The 22,128-nt window shown below is 42.1% G+C and overlaps 1 protein-coding gene and 1 non-coding gene across 2 annotated transcripts in view; both read left to right on the top strand.

Annotated features, from left to right (window-relative positions):
* Window positions 1–22,128, top strand: part of CRB1 (crumbs cell polarity complex component 1) — a 183,988-nt gene that overhangs the window by 140,807 nt on the left and 21,053 nt on the right. The gene's annotated exons all lie outside the window — the stretch shown is intronic.
* On the top strand, window positions 5,278–5,415 carry LOC119927805. Its single transcript, XR_005450774.1, has one exon. It is a non-coding gene; the product is annotated as a small nucleolar RNA SNORA7 (small nucleolar RNA).

The following is a 22,128-nucleotide window of genomic DNA, read 5'->3' as shown; positions in this document are numbered from 1 at the left end:
ATTGAGTGCTTTAAAGCTGATGGTAAGAAGTTTCTGTGTCATGCAGAGGTGGATGGACAACCACTGGAGGTTCTTGAGGAGTGGGAATTACATAGAAAAAAATGATCCACGCAGCAGAGTGAAGTATGGACTGGAATGGGTAGAGATAGGAGGCATGGAGGTCAGCAAAGAGAATGATAATAATAATAATAATAATGGCATTTGTTAAGCGCTTACTATGTGCAGAGCACTGTTCTAAGTGCTGGGGATATACAAGGTGATCAAGCTGTCCCACGTGGGGCTCACAGTCTTAATCCCCATTTTACAGATGAGGTAACGGAGGCTCAGAGAAGTTAAGTGACTTGCCCAAGGTCACATAGCAGACATGTGTGATTGATGCAGCAATCAAGCAGGGCTAGGTCAGGTGCTCGGATTAACGTGGTAGCAGTTTAGATGGAGAGGAAAGTGCAGATTTTAGGAATGTCGTGAAGATTGAACCAACAGGATGTAGTGACATTGAATATGTGGGTTGAATGAGAGAGATGTTTATAGACTTGTGAGGCAGGGAGGATGGTGGTGCTATCTATGGTGATGGGAAATTCAGGGGGACGACGGGGTTTGTGTGGGAATATGAGGAGTTCTGGTTTGGACATGTTAAGTTTGAGGTGTCGGCAGGACATCCAAGCAGATACGTCCTGAAAGTAGGAGGAAATGAGAGACTGCAGAGAAGGAGACAGATCAGAGCTGGAGATATAGATTTGGGAATCATCCACATAGAGATGGTATTCTAAGCCATGGGAGTGAATGAATTCTCCAAGGCAGTAAGTGTAAATGGAGAACAGAAGGGGATACAGAACTGAGCCTTGAGGGACTCCCCCAGTAATGGGGTGGAAGGCAGAGGAGGAGCCCAAGAAAGAGACTGAGAAGGAGCCACTAGAGAAATAGGAGGAGAACCAGGAAGGGAAGCCAATATTGGATAATGTTTCCAGGAGAAGGGGATGGCCAATAGTTCAAAGGCAGCTGAGAGGTCGAGGAGGATTAGGATGGAGTAGAAGGCATTGGATTTGGCAAGAAGGTGATCATTGATTATCTTTGAGAATGAAGTTTCTATGTAGTGAAGGGTCCAGAAACAAGACTGGAGATGGTCAAGGACTGACAGCGGTTGTAGACAACTTGCTAAAGAAGTTTGGAGAGGAACAGCAGGAGGGCGATGGGGTGAAAACTGAATGGAGCCATGGGATCAAGGGAGGCTTTAGGCTATGTTTGTTTGAAAGCAGTGGGAAGAAGCCATTGGAGAGTGAACAGTTGAAGGTGGTGGTCAGGGAGGGAAGGAAGGGCGGGGACAAGTGCTTTGCTAAGGTGCAAAGCGATGAGTTCGGAGGTGCAGTTGGAAAGGGGGATTTCTAGGAGCAACATTTCCTGTTGAGGTACTGCTGCATGGCTTAGTGGAGGGACCAGGAGACTGAGTAGCAAGAATTACTTCCTTAACCCTGTCACCCTAGCCCCAGCTCTGAATCAATCAATCACTGAGAGTATACTGTGTGCAGAACACCGTACTAAGTGCTTGAGAGAGCACAATATAACAGAGTTGGTAGACACGTTCCCTGCCCACCATGAGCTTACAGTCTAGAGGAAATGGCCTTGCTCCAAACCTTTTTTTCCTGCCAGAAAATTGTGTTTTTCTTCTCTTACACCTGATTCTATCTGACTCTTCAGGATACTTGGACTGGGGACACCATGAAGAAATTTTCAAGAAAACATGCAGATTATGGGCCATTTGGAGCTGGACTTAGTTAACCTTTGTCAGACTTTTTTAGTATGAAAACTAAAGCTTTGATATTGAATTTAACTCTTAGTGAATAACTCCTGAATTTAGAAATTGTAGTAATTAGAAGTATGCATAAAATATCCCTCAACTATAATAATGCATATCTGTTAAGCCATTAAATAACAGTGCTAGATGATAGTCCAAAGAACCTCAAACTAGAATATTAGACTATTTATTTCTTGATCCCTGAACTTAATTTTTTATGGTATTTGCAAAGTGCTTACTATATGCCAGAAACTGCAGTAAGTGCTAGGGTAGATATAAGCTAATCAGGTTGGTCACAGTCCCTGTCCTCCATAGGGCTCACAGTCAACTCCCATTTTACAGATGAGGTAACTGAGGCACTGAGAAGTGAAGTGACTTACCCAAGGTTACACAGCAGACACATGGCAGAGCTAAGACTAGACCTCAGGTCTTTCTGATGCCCAGACCTGTGCTCTATCCGCTAGGCCATGCTGCTTTATATTATCTTCCTCAATGATCAGTATCCATGGGTTCAAAAAGATTAATCTCTATTCAAGAATGATAATAATAATAATAATGATGGCATTTACTAAGCACTTACTATGTGCAAAGCATTGTTCTAAGCACTGGGGAGGTTACAAGGTGATCAGGTTGTCCCACAGGGGGCTCACAGTCTTAATACCCATTTTACAGATGAGGTAACTGAGACACAGAGAAGTGAAGTGACTTGCCCAAAGTCACACAGCTGACAACTGGCGGAGCTGGTATTTGAACCCATGACCTCTGACTCCAAGGCCAGTGCTCTTTCCACTGAGCCACGCTGCTTCTCTAAAGCAGATATTCATTGAATATCTGAGGGAAGAATTATGGGTGTTAGATAATGCATCCCCAAACTAGAGGCTACATGTCTAGGAGATTCATGTCTGCTAACTATGTTGCATTGTACACTCCCAAACGCTTAGTACAGTGTTCTGAACTTAGTTGATCATTGATTAATTTTCAGTTACATTGTTCCTTTGGGGGCCAATGCTTGGCACAAAATAAGTACTTAACAAACACCACAATTATTATCATTAGAAACAGCACACTGGCACAGGGTCATTAGTCTGACCCAGTTACTTATGTTTCTAATACAGCCCGTAGAGAAAATTCATTACATGGGAAAATATCAGGAAAAAAAAGATCATTATGAGTATGTTTCTCTAGTTTGAAGAGAATATGGCACTAGCTTTGTAAAGAAATCCTGTCGGACTATTCTGATCTCCTTCTCCGACAGGAGGCTAGCATAGTCAATTAAGGCAAGCAGTCATGCATAACTCAGCACACTTGATTTATTAATAAACTAGGAAAATATGGAAATATGTAGAGTCTGGGGCACATTATTCTTAGGTAGATGCCCAACTGGCTGGACACTTTTACACAGAAAATGGTCTCAAATGGGGTCAGTGTCTATCTCAAAGGACACAGCATGTGATGATAAATACATGGATTTGTTCAGGATTCATTTTTCCTTGACAACATTTTGAGGATCTTTGCTCCTTCCTCACCATCCAAATGACCAATCTGATCCAGTCACTTGTCATATCCCAGCTTGACTACTGCATCAGCTTCCTCTCTGATTTCCCTGCCAGCATTCTCCTTTCCAGTCCATTCTTCATTCTGCTGCCCTGATTACATTTCTAAAACATTGGCACACGCCTCCCTATTCCTCAAAAAGGTCAAATGGCTGCCCATCCCTCTCCTCGACATTCAGAAGCTCCTAAAGATCTCTTCTTCTTATTCCTTCTTCACTCACCAACCCCAGCTCATGTTCCTTTTTCCTCTAAAGGTCACCCACTTGTCATGCCTCATTCTCATTTCTCTTGCTTTCTAGCTCTTGCATACTCCCCACCTCCACCTGGAACTCTACCCACCTTCCTATTTTACAGACTACAGCTCTCTCGATCTTTAAATCCTTTCTGAAACCACCTCCAGAAGGCCTACTCTGATTAATTTCCCAGTATATGTCTCCCAACTACCCTTGAGCACTTCTGTGTTGCCTAAGCACTTAAGTGCTCTCAACTTCCCCAGCCCTCATGGAAGCATCTTATATTGTCTACTTACTCCTGCTATCTGTAGTTAATTTTAGTGTCTTTCTCCTCCACTGTATGGTAAGCTCCTTGGTGGCAGGAGTCAAGTCTACTGATTGTATTGTAATTAATCAATTAATCGTATTTATTGAGTACTGACAGTATGGGGAGCTCTGTAGTCAGTCAGTCAATCATATTAATTGAACATTTACAGTGTGTGCAGAGCACCGTACTAAGAACTTGGAAGATTACGATATAACAATAAATGTACTAAGCATCTGGGATAGTAGAATAAAACGGAGTTGGTAGACACAATCCCTACCAACAACTAGCTCCCAATCCCTACCAACAACTAGCTCCCAAAAGCATTTAGTGCAGTGATGGGCATGCAGTAAGGGCTCAATAAACTGATTGATTAATTGATTGATTAATTGGTTGATTGATTAGAACCTTGCTTTGGATGATGAATCCACCAATTGGCCACAGGTATGGGAGTAGACTGTGAGCTCACTGTAGGCAGGAAATGTCACTGTTTACTGTTGTATTGTACTTTTCCAAGCACTTAGTACAGTACTCTGCCTATAGTTAACATTTAATAAATACAATTGAATGGATAATTACGCCATTCTACCTAATTGCCTTAAAGCACCTCTAAACTATCACAGAAGATTGCTGTTGTGAAAGCCAAGCATACTGACATGAACCAGGCTTCCTATAAATTTGAATTCTACATAAATTACATACATAATTATCAGCGCATTCCATGAGAGCCTTTCCTAAATTGGCTAAGCAAAATCCCTCAGTATGCAGATCATCTCATAAGGCAGCCCAGTGCTGCCTGAATCATCCCAGAGAAGGAAGGGGAGTTAATTAACCTGGCCAGTAATTGGATATTTTTCACGTTCTAGAAAAGCTGGGTTAGCTTCTATCAAAAAAGGCTGACTTCAATTCGGTGAGCTCCGTATACTCAGCATTGATCGACTTTGAATTGGTCTTGTTCTCACTAAAATTTGGGTGTCCTGTGAAACTGACCAAGGCCACAATATGGACATATTGTGGAAATTGTTGAATTTCTAGAATGCATCAGCTAGCTTCAGATTTCTTTGAAGAATGTTACATGTTTTACTAAAACAATACATATAAACATATGTACTAGATTGTAAACTTCTAGAAGGCATGGATCATGCCTACCAACTCTAGTGCTCTTTACCAAGCATTTAGTACAGTGCTCTACACAGAGTAAGTGTTCAATAAATGTCACTGATTGATTGAATGATTGGGAGCGTACAATACAAAAGAGATTTAAATGAGTTGGTATAATGCGTACAGTACAATATATATAATACAAATACAATTGAATGAGGTGGTATACACGTTCCCTGCCCACAAGGAGCTTACAGAGGAGACAGACATTAAAATAAACTACAGGTATGTACCCACCTCTCAGGGTCGCACCTAGAGAGTTTCCAGTACTCTACCAGTCTCAACTACAGGAGGGAGAATCAAGCAGAGGCCTATCCATTCCATTCCTAGCCTGGGCAGTGGCTAGGGAGTGGAAGACAATCTTCTACAAGTCAAAACTCACCTGGGCTGGGCAGCAGTGGCATGGGAGAGACTCGAGGGTGGAGACTAAGGTTTACTGAGTGGAAGGAGGCAATGGTAAAGCTCTTCCATATTTTTACCAAGAAAAGACTGTAGATAAATTATCAGAGCATTTGCAGATGGAGGTGGGGCATTCTGGGAGAGATGTGTCCCATGTCATCGCTACGGGTCAGACACGACTCGACAGCATAAGACAACAACAACAACAGGTATGTACATAAGTACTAAGGGCTGAAGGTGAGGTGAATAGCTAGCACTTAGGGAGTACAGAGCCAACTTCATAGATGACAAAGAAGGGAGCGACAGAAGGGAAAATGAGGGTGTAGTCAGAGAAAACCTCTTGGAGGAGGTTTTAATAAGGTTTTAATAAGGTTTTGAAGTTGGGGAAAGTTCATTCATTCATTCAGTTGTATTTATTGAGAGCTTACTGTGTGCAGAGCACTGTATTAAGCGCTTGGGAAGTACAAGTCAGCAACATATTGAGACAGTCCCTACCCAACAATGGGCTCACAGTCTAGAAATTGTGGACTGTCAGTTATGAAGCAGCATGGCATAATGGCAAGAGCTTGGGAGTCAGAGGATGTGGGTTCTAATCCCGGTTCTGCCACGTGTCTGCTATGTGACCTTAGGCAAGTCACTTCACTTCTCTTGGCCTCAGTTACCTCATCTGTAACTGACTGAGAGCCCCATGTGAGACAGGAACTTTCTGTCCAACCTGATTACCTTGCATGTACCCCAGCTCTTAGAACAGTGCTTGGCACATAGTTCTTAACAAATACTATAATTATTATTATGAAAGGGTAGGGAGTTCCAGGATAGAGGGAGGATATAGACAATGGGATCGGCTGGGAGATACACAAGATTAGGTGCTGTATATAGGTTGGTGTTAGAAGAGCAGAGTGGGTAGCCTGGGTTGTAGAAGGAAATCAGCAAGGTAAGGTAGGAGGGGACAGGTGATTGAGTGTTTTAAAACAGATAGTAAGGAGTTCTTTCTGATGTTGAGGTGGATAAGCAACCACTGTAGAAGACCAACAAAAATATTGCATTCATTCATTCATTCGTTCAATCGCATTTATTGAGTGCTTACTATGTGCAGAGCACTGTACTAAGCGCTTGGGAAGTACAAGTTGGCAACATATAGAGATGGTCCCTACCCAACAGTGGGCTCACAGTCTAGAAGGGGGAGACAGAGAACAAAACAAAACATATTAACAAAATAAAATAAATAGAATAAATATGTACAAATAAAATAAATAAATAGAGTAAAAAATACATACAAACATATATACATATATACAGGTATATATATATTTAGAATTAGAGTGGTAAATACAAATACACTGAGTAGTGTATATCCATAAGAACTAAGGTGAATAGAGGAAATTATTCAACAAGATCTACTTCATAGTAGACATTTTGCAACTTGACACAAATTGTTTCATAATGCAGGAATTCTCCTGTTCATCTTTTACTGTCTCCCTGAAAAATATACTTTTTTTCTACTAATATTTCATTATTTGTTTTGACAATCTCTTGGCTGAATGAAATATTCAAGAGAATTAAGTTGATAAGTTTTAAGCTGAGTAGGCCCCGCTGAACAGAATGGGAGAGAGATCTCAGTGGCTGGGGGAGAGAAGCTTAGGATAGGAGGGGCCCCAGTGAGATATTTCTTAAAATACCTTTCTGAGCATATCACTCCTCTCCTTGAAAATTTCAAATGGCTAGTTCTTTGCATTGTAAGAAAAACACTTCCTGACCATTGGCTTCACGACTTCTCCTCAATTCTGTCCTTACTTCCTATCTGCTCTCCTCTCTCACTACAATCCAACCTGCACTCTCTGCTCACCCCAAGTTAACCTTCTAACTGCATCACACTCTTGGCCATCCCCTCTCTGGTCCATTTCTTCTACTTTTATCCCTGCCTGGGAATCTCTTTCCCAGCAAAGCCATACCTCCAAGAGTCATTTTTTCAAAGAAACATCCCCAAATTAATCCTCACCTTCCAAATAATAATAATTGTGGTTATTTTGTAGTACTTACTACATGACTAGTATTGTACTAGGCGCTGAGACAGACTATAAACAGATGGACTACAGCCCCTGAACCACATGGGGTTCATAGTATAAGGGTGAGGGAGGACAGTTATTGAATTCCTTTTTTACAGATGAAGAAACTGAGGCCCAGGGAAGTTAAGTGATTTGCCCAAGCTCACACTGCAGGCGAATGTCATAGGCAGGATTAGAATTCAGGTGCTCTGACTCCATGCCATGCACTTTCCAACAGGCCATAGGACTTCTTCATCTTGTCACATTATTCCCAATGTATATAAGTTTAATTACTATTTGTTTGTTTAATTCCTTATTTTTGCTTAGAAAACTGTATCTCTGTTTCTTTTTTAATCTCTTCATCTCTTCCATTAGATTGTAAGATCCTCAAGGACGGGGACCATAATTGTTTCTTCTACTGCATATTCCCAAATCCCATATACGTTGCTCAGCAATATGTGTAATTCCTGGTGGTCATAGTTAATGAACATCTACATTTAAATAATAATAATAATGATGGCATTTGTTAAGTGCTTACTATATGCAAAGCACTGTTCTAATTAGCTAAATAGCTGAGCACATAATTCCCAGAGGACAAAACTTGGACCTAACTCAGAGTTTAACCGCTCCCAAGTTTTAGACTTCAAATTAGTTAACTGATTAATTGATGTCATCCCCCGGGCCTGGAATGCCCTCCCTCTGCCCATCCACCAAGCTAGCTCTCTTCCTCTCTTCAAGGCCCTATTGAGAGCTCACCTCCTCCAGGAGGCCTTCCCAGACTGAGCCCCTTCCCTCCTCTCCCCCTCGTCCCCTTCTCCATCCCCCCCATCTTACCTCCTTCCCTTCCCCACAGCACCTGTATATATGTATATATGTTTGTACATATTTATTACTCTATTTATTTATTTATTTATTTTACTTGTACATATCTATTCTATTTATTTTATTTTGTTAGTATGTTTGGTTTTGTTCTCTGTCTCCCCCTTTAAGACTGTGAGCCCACTGTTGGGCACGGACTGTCTCTATATGTTGCCAATTTGTACTTCCCAAGTGCTTAGTACAGTGCTCTGCACACAGTAAGCGCTCAATAAATACGATTGATGATGATGATGATTAGGAGAAGCAGTATGATCTAGGAGAAGCAGTGTTGCCTAATGGGCAGATTGTGGGCCTCGGAGTCAGAAGGACCTGGGTTCTAATCCTGGCTCTGCCACGTGTCTGCTGTGTGACCTTGGGCAAGTCATTTTACTTCTCGGTACCTCAGTTACCTCATCTGTAAAATAGGGATTAAAACTGGGAGCCCAAAGTAGTACAGGGACTGTGTCCAACCCAATTACCTTGTATAGTAAGCCTATAGCTAGCACTTAACAAATACCACAATTATTATTATTAGGTGGGCCAGTAGGGCACTGTAATGGACCTTGAAGAGATCTCAGAGTTCGCCATTATCACCAACTTTTATTCAGCACCTCCTGTGTGCAGAACACTGTATGTGGTATTTATTGAGCAGATAAATTTATTGAGAAGCAGCGTGGCTCAGTGGAAAGAGCACGGGCTTGGGAGTCAGAGGTCATGGGTTCTAATCCTGAATCTGCCACTTGTCAGCTGTGTGACTTTGGGCAAGTCACTTAACTTCTCTGCGCCTCAGTTAGCTCATCTGTAAAATGGGGATTAAGACTGTGAGCCCCATGTGGGACAACCTGATCACCCTGTATTCCCCCCAATGCTTAGAACAGTGCTTTGCACATAGTAATCACTTAACAAATACCATTATTATTATTATAAATATGCACAGAGCACTGTACTAAGCTCTTGGGAGAGTACAATGTAACAGAGTTGGGAGACACATTCCCTGCCCACAACAAGCTTACAGTCTAGAGGGGGAGACAGACATTTATACAATAATTTATAATATATGATATAAAGGCCCAGGGGAGGAGGCAGGCTTACTTACCTGGTGAGTCTGCAAAATTTGACGAAAATTACTTTTGACGGGAAATGAATTCTGCTAGGCTGATATAATTCAAGGAGTCATGAAAATATGATTCAAAAAATGCAAGTTAATTTCACTACTGTAATATTTAATGTTATCGTAAGTGGCTAATTTGCTTTCGATAGTGAATTTTTGTTTTTGAAATGCTCTCCAGCCTCGTTCTAACAGTGATATATATCATTTGGGTCCTCTGAGCAGAACATTGTTCTAAGTGCTTGGGCGAGTAATGGAATGGGTAGGCCGCTGCTTGACTCTCCCTCCCGTAGTCGAGACTGGTAGAATATTGGAAACTCCCAGGTGTGACCCTGAGAGGGGTGGTGGAGCTTACAACCCATTAAAATAAATTTTGGGTAGGAGGAGCAACAGAGATAAAGATATGAATATAAGTGCTGGATTGGGTGAGGTGAGTATGAAAGTACTCAGAGAGAAGTAGCATGGTGCAATGGATAGAGCACAGGTCATGGGTTCTAATCCCAGCACTGCCCCTTGCCTGCTGTGTGACCTTGGGCAAGTCACGTCACTTCTCTGTGCCTCAGTTTCCTCATCTGTAAAATGGGGATTGAGACTGTGAGCTCCACGTGGGACGGAGACTGTGTTCACCCCAATTTAATTGAATCCACCCCAGCGCTTAGTACACATTGAGGAGCAGTGTTACCTAGTGGACAGAGCCCAGGCCTGGGAATCGGAAAGACCTGGGTTCTGATCCTGGCTCCACCACTTGTCTGCTGCGTGACCTTGGGCAAATCACTTAACTTCTCTGTGCCTCAATTCCCTCATCTGTAAAGTGGCGATTAAGATGTGAGCCCTACATGGGACACGGGCTGGGTCCAACTAAATTAGTTTGTATCAACTCCATCACTTGGTAGAGTGCCTGGTGCATAGTAAGTGCTTAACAAATACCATTAAAAAAAAAAGATAAACACTTAAACTAATCAGGGTATTTTCCTTTCAAAATCCAGCAGGGAATCAGCACTGCCAAGATCCTGGGCAGAGTGAGTTACTTTGTGGAGATGAGATTCATTCAATCGTATTTATTGAGCACTTACTGTATGCATAGCACTGTACTAAGCGCTTGGGAAGGACAAGTCGGCAACATTTACAGACGGTCCTGTGAATGAGAGCAGAAAAACTGAGAAGGATACTGTAGTAGTGAAGGGATCAGGAACATGTTTATTTTTACTACCAAATCCCTGTGCATACTAAAGATAATCATGTCTGTCAGTATGTAAATTATACTAATTTACAGCTTCTGAGGGTTGAAGGTTGTGTGTGTTTTGCTGGGAGGATTATTTCACCATTTAATTGCCTTGAAGCACATTTTGGAATTACAGAAACACCTTCCCTTCAAATGTACTTGCAATCGATCCACTGACCAATAGTAGTCACTGAGTGCTTACTCAGTGCAGAACACTGTACTAAGTGCTTGAGAGAATACGATAGTGTTAGCAAACAGGCTGTGTGCCTTCAAGAAATTATGAGTTATGTAGGCAAGGCAGAGAGTAAAATAAATTACAGGGAGGGGTAAGCAGTAGAGTTTAAAGACATGTACATCATTCCTTGGGGGAAGGAGGGACAGGGCGAGGTGGCAGCCAGCCACTTAATAATAGCAATAATAATTATAATAATAATAATAATTGTGGTACTTTTAAGTGTTTATTATGTGCCAGGCACTGTACTAAGCATGGCTTAGTGGATAGCCATGGGAGCCAGAAGGACCTAGATTCTAATCCCGGCTCTGTCACGTGTCTGCCAGGTGACCTTGGGCAAGCCACTTCACTTCTCTGGGCCTCAGTTACCTCATCTGTAAAATGGAGATTAAGGCTGTGAGCCCCATGTGGGACAGAGATTGTGTCCAACCTGATTAACTTTGTATCTACCCTAGTGCTTAGAACAGTACCTGGTACACATAATGTGCTTAACTAAAACCATAAAAAAGTATGGTTGAAGTTACCTTAGACTTGCAGATTATTTAGTTTCTAATTGCGCAGATTAGATTGTGATTGTGATTAGACTGTGATTAACTTGTATCTACCCCAGCGCTTAGAAGAGTTCTTGGCACATAGTAAGCGCTTAGCAAGTACCATAGCTAAGTGCTGGGGTGGATACAAGATAATCGGGTTGGATACAGTCCCTGTCCCACCTAGGGCTCACAGTCTCGATCTCCATTTTAAAGATGAGTTAAGTGAGGCACAGAGATGTTAAGTGAGTTGGCCAAGGTCACACAGCAGACGAGTGCTGGAGCCAGGATCAGATCCCAGGTCCTAAACAGCATGGCTCAGTGGAAAAGAACCCGGGCTTTGGAGTCAGAGGTCATGGGTTCAAATCCCAGCTCCACCACTTGTCAGCTGTGTGACTTTGGGCAAGTCACTTAACTTCTCTGGGCCTCAGTTCCCTCATGTGTAAAATGGGGATGAAGACTGTGAGTCCCCTGTGGGACAACCTGATTACCTTGTATTCCCCTAGTATTTAGAACAGTGCTTTGCACATAGTAAGTGCTTAACAAATACCATCATTATTATTATTATTATTACCACTGGAGTGAGCAGGCGAGGTCAGAATTGCATGCCCATGTGAGCAAATGTGAGTGTACGTGTATGAAAGCATCCTTCTAACTGAGAAGAGCTTTCCTCCATCCCCACTCCCACCCCAAAGGACAGTGTCAGGAGCTGTTTAATTGGCCACCCATCCAAAGACTCAGGTATTAGAAGCCAGGGGTGACAATGCCGTAAACAGAGTCCCAGAATGCAGTCACCATAGACTGCACTGTGGGCAGAGAACATGCTTACCAATGCACTCATATTGGACTCTCCCAAATGCTTAGTACAGTGCTCTGCACACAGTAAGTGCCCAATAAACACCATTGACTTTTTCCTCTCCTCCTCCCCATCCCCCCTGCCCTACCTCCTTCCCCTCCCCACAGCACCTGTATATATGTTTGTACAAATTTATTACTCTATTTTACTTGGACATATTTACTATTCTATTTATTTTGTTAATGATGTGCATCTAGCTTTATTTCTATTTGTTCTGATGACGACATCTGTCTACATGTTTTGTTTTGTTATCTTTCTCCCCCTTCTAGACTGTGAACCTGTTGTTGGGTAGGGACCGTCTCTATATGTTGCCAACTTGTACTTCCCAAGCGCTTAGTACAGTGCTCTGCACACAGTAAGCGCTCAATAAATACGACGATGAATGAATGAATGATTACTGTCTCTCTCCCCCTCTAGACTGTAAGCTCCTTGCAAGCAGAGAACAGGTCTACCAACGCTTGCTATAGTAAATGCTCCCAAGCACATAGTACAGTGCTCTGCACACAGTAAGTGCTCAATGAATACCAATGATTGATTGATTGATGTGGGGAGAGGAGGTGGAGGGAGGAACCAAGTACTCAGGGGGTGAAAATTCAATTTACAAAAACCCCAAGAAGCAAATCCCGGTTCTGCCACTTGTCTGCTGTGTGATCTTGGGCAAGTCACTTCACTTCTCTGGGCCTCAGTTGCTTCATCTGCAAAATGGGGATTAAGACTGTAAACCTGGTATGGGACCATGACTGTGACCAACCTGATTATCTTGTATGCACCCCCACACTTAGAACAGTGCCTGGTACATAGTACATTCATTCATTCATTCATTCAATCGTATTTATTGAGCGCTTACTGTGTGCAGAGTACTGTACTAAGTGCTTGGGAAGTCCAGGTTGGCAACATCTAGAGATGGTCCCTACCCAACAGCGGGCTCACAGTCTAGAAGGGGGAGACAGACAACAAAACAAAACATATTAACAAAATAAATGGAATATCGCCCCTCTCACGCAGGTGAGGGCCGAGGAAAGTAGCTCGACAGCAACAGGCTAATTTAATAATAATAATAATAACATTTATAACAATTACCATAAAAAATGTATGCGATGCAGTTACCTCAAACTTGCAGATTATTCAGTTTCTAAATGTGCAGAAGATTTCCACCTTAAAAATTAGAACATGTGAGCTTTTCTAGAGAACAGATCTCTGAGTGGTTTCAGAATGCTTATGCGCTCATCCTCCAAGTATCCCGTTGAGTGGAGAATCTGAGCTGTCGGAAAAAAAGGTCTACTTCCTTTAAAGAAAGAGAGTTTCGCTCATTACCAGCAAGACACTGATATCCCAAGAGACACATCATTTCAATGCCCTTGTTAGCTGTGTGAAAACATTTTTTCACGTAAAGAAAATTGAAGTCCCTGTACTCTGTTGTAAAGCTTATTTGTGTATCCGGAAGAATGGTGTTCATTCATTCATTCATTCAATCATATTTATTGAACGCTTACTGTGTGCAGAGCACTGTACTAAGCGCTTGGAAAGTACAATTCAGCAACAAATAGAGACAATCCCTTTCCAACAACGGGCTGTTGAGTAGTAGCTGTGTAGCATCCCGATAAATTTGGTAAGTCAATTTTCTTTGTTTCTTCAAGAACAGTTCTGAAGTATGTCTGGGTGCGCTAGAATACTGCGGAGGGAATCTGGGAAGCAGCCTGGCCTAGAGGATAAATTTATTCATTCGTTCAATCATATTTATTGAGTGATTACAGTGTACAAAGCGCTGTACTAAGCACTTGGGAGAGTAAAGCAGTGTGGCTCAGTGGAAAGAGCATGGGCTTGGGAATCAGAGGTCATGGGTTCTAATCATGGCTCTGCCACATGTCTGCTGTGTGACCTTGGGCAAGTCAATTAACTTCTCTGAGCCTCAGTTACCCCATCTGTACAATGGGGATGAAGACTGTGAGCCCCATGTGGGACAACCTGATCACCTTGTATCCCCCCAATGCTTAGAACAGTGCTTTGCACATAGTAAGCACTTAACAAATGCCATTATTATTATTATTACAATATAACAACAGATATTCATTCATTCAATCGTATTTATTGAGTGCTTACTGTGTGCAGAGTACTGTACTAAGCGCTTAGCACTGTACATATTCACTGCCCACAGCAAACTCACAGTCTGCAGGGAGCTCACAGTCAAGAGGGAGATAAAGAATCTGGGTTCTAATCATAATAATAATAATGGTATTTGTTAAGCGCTTACTATGTGCCGGTCACTAGTCTAAGCACTGGGGTGGATACAAGCAAATTGATTTAGACACAGTCCCTGTCCCATGTCTCCATCGCCATTTTGCAGATAACTGATGTACATATTTACTATTCTATTTATTTTATTTTGTTAATATGTTTTGTTTTGTCGTCCGTCTCCCCCTTCTAGACTGTGAGCCCGCTGTTGGGTAGGGACCGTCCCTAGATGTTGCCAACTTGTACTTCCCAAGCGCTTAGTACAGTGTTCTGCACACAGTAAGCGCTCAATAAATACGATTGAATGAATGAATGAACGATGCACAGAGATATGGAGTGACTTGGCCAAGGTCACCCAGCAGACAAGTGGTGGAGTCAGGATTAGAACCCATTACCGTCTGACATCCAGGCCCATGCTCTATCTATCTATGATCTGCTGCTTCTAATGCCTGCTGGGTGACTTTGAGTAGGTCATTTAATTTCTCTGTGCCTCAGTTTCCTCAACTCTAAAGTAGGGATTCACTAATAACAATTATTATTATTATTATGGCATATATTATAATATAATTATACAATAATATATAATTAATAATATATTATAATATATATTATATATATTATTAATAATAATGCATTATTATAATATATAATATATTATAATTATATAATATACAATAATATAATATAATATAATATATAATTATATAATATAATACATAACACAATATAATATATAATATATAATAAAATATTATATAATATACAATAATATATAATATAATATATAATATATAATAATTATATAATAATAATATATTATAATTATATAGTATAATTATAATAATATATATTATTATTTTTATTAAGTGCTTACTACATGCCAGGCACTGTACTAAGCTCTGGGTTGGATACAAGCTAATCAGATTCGACCCAGCCTCTGTTCCACATGGGGCTCACAGTCTCAATCTCCATTTTACAGATGAGGTAACTGAGGCACAGTTCTCTCTCTTACTTGACTATGAGTCCCTGCTGGGACAGGGGCTGGGTCCCATCTGATAAATTTGCATCTACCCTAATATTTAGAACAGTGCTTTGACACATCATAGAAAGCACTTAACAAATACCATAAAAGAAAAGGACCTAATGTGGGATCTGCAAACCAGTGCTGAGAACAGTGATTATTTCTTAAATCCTGGCCAAATTAACCTAAAACCAGTTCTTGAGGTCCACACCAGGTTTATTACCATAACTTGCACACTTTGTGCAGGGGTTATTGTTTTGTCATCTTTGACATTTTTCAAGGGAATGCCTAATAATAATAATAATGATTATGGTATATGTTCAGTGCTTACTATATGCCTAATACTGTACTAAGCTCTGGGGGAGATAGAACACAATCCCTGCATCAAATGTGGCTCATAGACTGACGGAGAGAGAATGAGTATTGAATCTCCATTTTACAGATGGAGTGACTGAGGCATAGAGAAGTTAAGTGTCTTGCTTAAGCTCTCATAGCAGACAAGTGGACGAGTCAAGGCCCAGGATCTTTCTGCTAGGCCATGTTGCTTCTCTGATGAGTTTAAAATTCCTACGCTATTCCTCAAGACTTTCGTGTCCTGAAAATATCACCTAATAGAAGCTACTAATTCCAAATAAAGTTAATGGTAAGAGGTCTGACGACATTCAAACGTGTTCAAAGATGGAGATCTCTACCTTCATGATGGACATGTTTTTAATACCAATTCCCAAGTTTATAATTGTGGTATTCATTAAGTACTTACTATGAGACAAGCACTGTTCAAAGCCCTGGAGATGATAAAATATAACATATATATGTTGTATACATATAAAACATACATACACACACATATTGTACTCTTCCTGGTGCTTAGTATAGTGGTCTGCACTCAGTAAGTGCTCAATAAATATCGTTGATTGATTAATTGATTATAGTACAGTCAGTATTATTTTACTGCATTAAACGCAACAGTCTGGTACAGTACAGTGAGGTTGGTGATGCTACCATTCTTCAGAAAAGCTGGTGTGGTCTAGAGAAGCAGCATATTCTAGTGGCTAGAGCACAGGCCTAGGAGTCAGAAGGTCATGGGTTCTAATCCCAGCTCCGCCACTTGCCTTTCGTGTGACCTTGGGCAAGTAACTTCACTTCTCTTTGCCTCAGTACCCTTATCTGTAAAATGGGGATTAAGACTGGGAGCCCCATTTGGGACAGGGACTGTGTCCAACCTGATTATCTTGTATCTACCCCAGCGCTTAGAACAGTGCCCGGTACGTATTAAGTGCTACCATAATTATTTATTATTAGTCAGGCTGACCTGCTGACCTGTGAAGCGACCTGTGAAGTCGTTTGAAAGCCTAGATCAGCAAGGCCGAGGGAAAGGCTGGAAAGCGGACAATGGCACGTTGCATTCGACTCTATGTGCAGATGCAAACCCCTTTCTTTCCAGCACCAAATCTCTACTTGGAACTATAGAACTCGTGTTCTAGCCAGTGTGATTTTCATTGTAGGAAGACAATTTTGTAAGTCTGAATTCCTCTGAGAAGCGGAGTAGCCTAGTGGAAGGAGCGTGGGACTGGGACTCAGAAGACCAGGGTTCTAATCCCAGCCCTGCCACTTGAAGCTGTGTGACCTTGGGCAAGTCACTTAGCTTCTTTCTGCTTCAGTTATCTCATCTGTACAATGGGGATTAAGACTGTGAGCCCCATATGGGACATGGACTATGTCCTACCTGATTGTATTCTCTCAAGCATTTAGTACAGTGCCTGAGACATAGTAAGGGTTTAAAAATACCATTTTAAAAAATTCCCTCATAGCTTTCTGCCCAAATCATGCAATGAAAACATGCACATACAACTGAATATACATACTATCATTCATTCATTCAATCATATTTATTGAGTGCTTACTGTGTGCAGAGCACTGTACTAAGTGTTTGGGAAGTACAAGTCAGCAGCATATAGAGATGGTCCCTACCCAACAATGGGCTCACAGTCTAGAAGGGGAAGACAGACAACAAAACAGGTAGACAGGTGTCAAAACCATCAGATTAAATAGCATTTATAGCTATATGCTCATCATGCTCATTCACCCTCGGCTTCAAGGCTGTCCATCACCTCGCCCCCTCCTACCTCACCTCTCTTCTCTTCTTCTCCAGCCCAACCCACACCCTCCGCTCCTCTGTCACTAATCTCCTCACCGTGCCTTGTTCTCGCCTGTCCCACTGTCGATCCCCGGCCCACGTCATCCCCCTGGCCTGGAATGCCCTCCCTCCCCAGATCCGCCAAGCTAGCTCTCTTCCTCCCTTCAAGGCCCTACTGAGAGCTTACGTCCTCCAGGAGGCCTTCCCAGACTGAGCGCCCTCCTTCCTCTCCCCCTCCTCCCCCTCTCCATCCCCACCACCTTACCTCCTTCCCTTCCCCACAGCACCTGTATATATGTATATATGTTTGTACATATTTATTACTCTATTTATTTTACTTGTACATATCTATTCTATTTATTTTATTTTGTTAATATGTTTGGTTTTGTTCTCTGTCTCCCGCTTCTAGACTGTGAGCCCACTGTTGGGTAGGGACCGTCTCTATATGTTGCCAATTTGTACTTCCCAAGCACTTAGTACAGGGCTCTGCACACAGTAAGCACTCAATAAATATGATTGATTGATTGATCATTAATAAAATAGAGTTGAAAATATGTATAATAAAATAAATAAGTAATAAATATGTACAAATATATACAAGTGCTGTAGGGTGGGAGGGCAATGGGGAGGGAAGGAGGAGAGGAAAAAGGGGGCTCAGTCTGGGTAGGCTTCCTGGAGGAGGTGAGCCCTCAATAGGGCTTTGATGGGAGGAAGAGAGCTAGTTTAGCGGATGTGTGGAGGGAGGGCATTCCAGACCAGGGGAAGGATGTGGGCCAGGGGTCGATGGTGGGACAGGCAAGAACGAGGTACAGTGAGGAGGTTAGTGGTAGAGGAGTGAAGTGTGCAGGCTGGGCTGTAGAAGGAGAGAGGGGAAGGGAGGTAGGAGGGGATGAGGTGATGGAGAGCCTTGAAGCTGAGAGTGAGGAGTTTTTGCTTGATTCATAGGTTGACAGGCAACCGCTGGAGAATTTTGAGGAAGGGAGTGACATGCCCAGAGTGTTTCTGTACAAAGATAATCTGGGTAGCAGAGTGAAGTGTAGTGAACTATCAATCGATCAATCAATGTATTCCTTGAGCACTTACTGTGTGCAGAGCAAAGGGAGAGTACATTATAGTCCATAGACAAGATCCCTCTCCTAAAGGAGCCTACAACCTCATGTAGGAGACAGACATTAAAATAAACTAGACAGGGGGAGCAACAGATCAATTTATCAATTCACTTATAGAATAATTCGATATTTTTTTTTCCACTGCAAGAAGTGATGATGGGAGTGAAGTGTGGGGAGACAGTGCATAAGACTGTTCAATGAAGAGTATTTTTCAAAAAGCAGAAAAGGAAATGATACTTACTGTGAGGCCCTTCATTCATTCCTTCAATCGTATTTATTGAGTGCTTACTGTCTGCAGAGCACTGTACTAAGCACTTGTGAAGTAAAAATCAGCAACATATAGAGACGGTCCCTACCCAACAATGGGCTCACAGTCTATAAGGGGGAGGCAGACAACAAAACAAAACAAGTAGACAGGTGTCAATACCATCAGAATAAATAGAATTATAGCTAAATTCACATCATTAATAAAATAGAGTAATATGTACAAATAAAATAGAGTAATAAATATATAGAAATACATACAAGTGCTGTGGGGTGGGGCGATGGGGGGAGAAGGAGGAGGAGAGGAAAAAGTGGGGGCTCAGTCTGGAAGGCCTCCTGGAAGAGGTGAGATCTCAGTAGGGCTTTGAATAGAGGAAGAGAGCTAGTTTGGCCGATGTGCGGAGGGAGGGCAATCCAGGCCAGAGGTTGGACTTGGGCCAGGGGTCGACGGCAGGACAGGTGAAAACGAGGCATAGAGAGGAGGTTAGTGGCAGAGGAGCGGAGTGTGCGGGCTGGGCTGTAGAAGGAGAGAAAGGAGGTGAGGTAGGAGGGAGCAAGGTGATGGACAGCTTTGAAGCCGAGAGTGAGGAGTTTTTGCTTGATTCGAAGGTTGATAGGCAACCACTGGAGATTTTTGAGGAGGGGAGTGACATGCCCAGACCATTTCTGTACAAAGATAATCCGGGCAGCAGAGATTTTTGTTTCCTTTGTCTCCCTTTAGTTTTTCCTTTGGAAGCCAAAATCATCCATCACCAACTAACCCAAGAGCCATTTCAAGGCCGTTGGTACAGACACATTGGCAGGTCTTAGGAACAACTAGTAGGCAACCCGCCCTGAAATCCACTTCCTTTGTTTTGAAATAGTAAACTAAATGTATCATTTTCAAATGGGCAAAAATTTCAAACTTTCTATCAAAGTCAAAATGTGCTGATGTTAGTTATACCTTATCTAGGCATTGATCCAAGAAACTGCTGACAGGGTAATATACACAGAAGCTTGTTAACAAGAAGCACAATTATCTACATCTCAGCAAATAACGCCAGAGCATCAAGTAATATGCTGAGCTAAGGCAATACAGAGCCAATGATTTTTTTTCCTTTTTTTCACCATTAATGTTTACAGTTGGAGGCCCTACCTGGCTGCAACCTAAACTGCTACACCTGAAAAGGGAGTTGTTGAACTTGCTACCTTTTTGTTTGACAGTGTGAAACACGTAGCTACCTTCTTCATCAGCATAGATCACAGCTTTCTAGTACATGGCTGTTTTAAAGACGCAACAATTTGGGAGGTTTCTGCACTGCTTCGTTGCTTGCTGAGTTGACATGTGAAGTGTTCGCTGTCTGGGATCCTGGTCTTTTTTGTATTTTTCACTGAGCCTTCTTCCATTGAGTCAATTCATTTCTTTGTAGTTAAAAAAGTAGGTACGGAATTGGCCAATCAATCAATCATATTTATTTATTTATTTTTTAAAAATGGTATTTGTGAGGCACTTACTATGTGCCACCACTGTTTTAAGCACTGGGTTAGATACAAGCTACTCAGTTTGTACACAGTCCATGGCCCACATCGGGCTCACAGTCTTACTCTCCACTATTGACAGATGAGATCACTGAGGCACAGAGAAGTGAAGTGACTTGCCCAAGGTCACAAAACAGACAAGAGGAGGAGACAGGAATAGAGCCCAGGTCCTTCTAACTCCCAGGCCCACGCTCTATCCACTAGGCCGTGCTGCTTTTCGCTTGAACGCTTACTATATCCTGACTACTGTGCTAAGTGCTTGGGCGAGAACAATATAAAGCAGTTTTTAGACCCATTTCCTGCCCACAAGGAGCTTACAGTTTAGAGGGGGAGATCGATATTAATCAATTGCATTTATTGAGTGCTTACTGTGTGCACAGCACTGTACTAAGCGCTTGGGAAGTACAAGTTGGCAACATATAGAGACAGTCCCTACCCTACAGTGGGCTCATAAATTATGAATATAAAGGAATTATGGATATATACATAAGATACACTACCAGAGCAGTTGCAGATGGAGGTTTGAGATGTGTCCATGGAGTCGCTGTGGGTCGGAGATGACATGACAGCGTAAGCCATGACAAGATATAAGTTCTGTGAGTCTGAGAGTGGGGTGAATAAAGGTACAAATCCAAGAGCAAGGGCAACGCAGAAAGGGAAAGGGAGTAGAGGAAATGAGGCTTAGTTGGGGAAGACCTGTCAGCTCTGTGACCTTGGGCAAGTCACTTAACTTCTCTGTGCCTCAGTTATCTCATCTGTAAAATGGGGATGGAGACTGTGAGCCCCATGTGGGACAACTTGATGACCTTGTATCTACCCCAGTGCTTAGAACAGTGCTTGACATATAGTAAGTGCTTAGCAAATGCCAACATTATCATTCTTATTAAGACCTCTTGGAGGACATGTAATTTTATTAGGGCTTTAAAGGTGAGGAGACTGTCTTCCCATTTGGTGATGAATTTCTTAATTCTTGTTGATCTTGGCCACTGCTCTAACAGAGAGTTTGGTGGCAATGATAATGCCTTTTTCCATGAATAGTGGAGCTATAGTACAAATCAGGAACCTCATTATAGTCTGTAGAAAACATATAGAATCATTCTGTCCATTTTTTAACTTCACAAGATTAACCTTTGCTCTGGGCAAGTGATTCAGATGGAGTATCAGATACTCTACTAATTGCTGAGGCAGATACAAAGCTAATCAGGTTGCTCACAGCATTCATCCCCATTTTGCAGTTGAGGTAACTGAGGCACAGAGAAGTGAAGTAAGTTCCCCAAGGTCACACAGCAGACAGGTGGCAGAGGCAAGATTAGAACACAGGTCTAATCCCAGACCCATGCTCTATCCACTAGATCACGCTGCTTCACCTAGAGAAGAAGAAGCATGGCCTAGTGGATAGAGCACGGACTTGGGAGTCAGAAGGTCATGGGTTCTAATCCTGGATCCACCACTTGTCTGCTGTGTGACCTTGGGCAAGTCACTTCACTTTTCTGGGCCTCCATTACCTTATCTGTAAAATGGGGATTAAGACTATAAGCCCTGTGTGGGGACTGG

This window comes from Tachyglossus aculeatus, chromosome 4, assembly GCF_015852505.1.
Source record: "Tachyglossus aculeatus isolate mTacAcu1 chromosome 4, mTacAcu1.pri, whole genome shotgun sequence".
NCBI classification, from domain to species: domain Eukaryota; kingdom Metazoa; phylum Chordata; class Mammalia; order Monotremata; family Tachyglossidae; genus Tachyglossus; species Tachyglossus aculeatus.
Note: the sequence above shows the minus strand (reverse complement) of the source record. Positions and strands in the feature narration are given on the sequence as shown.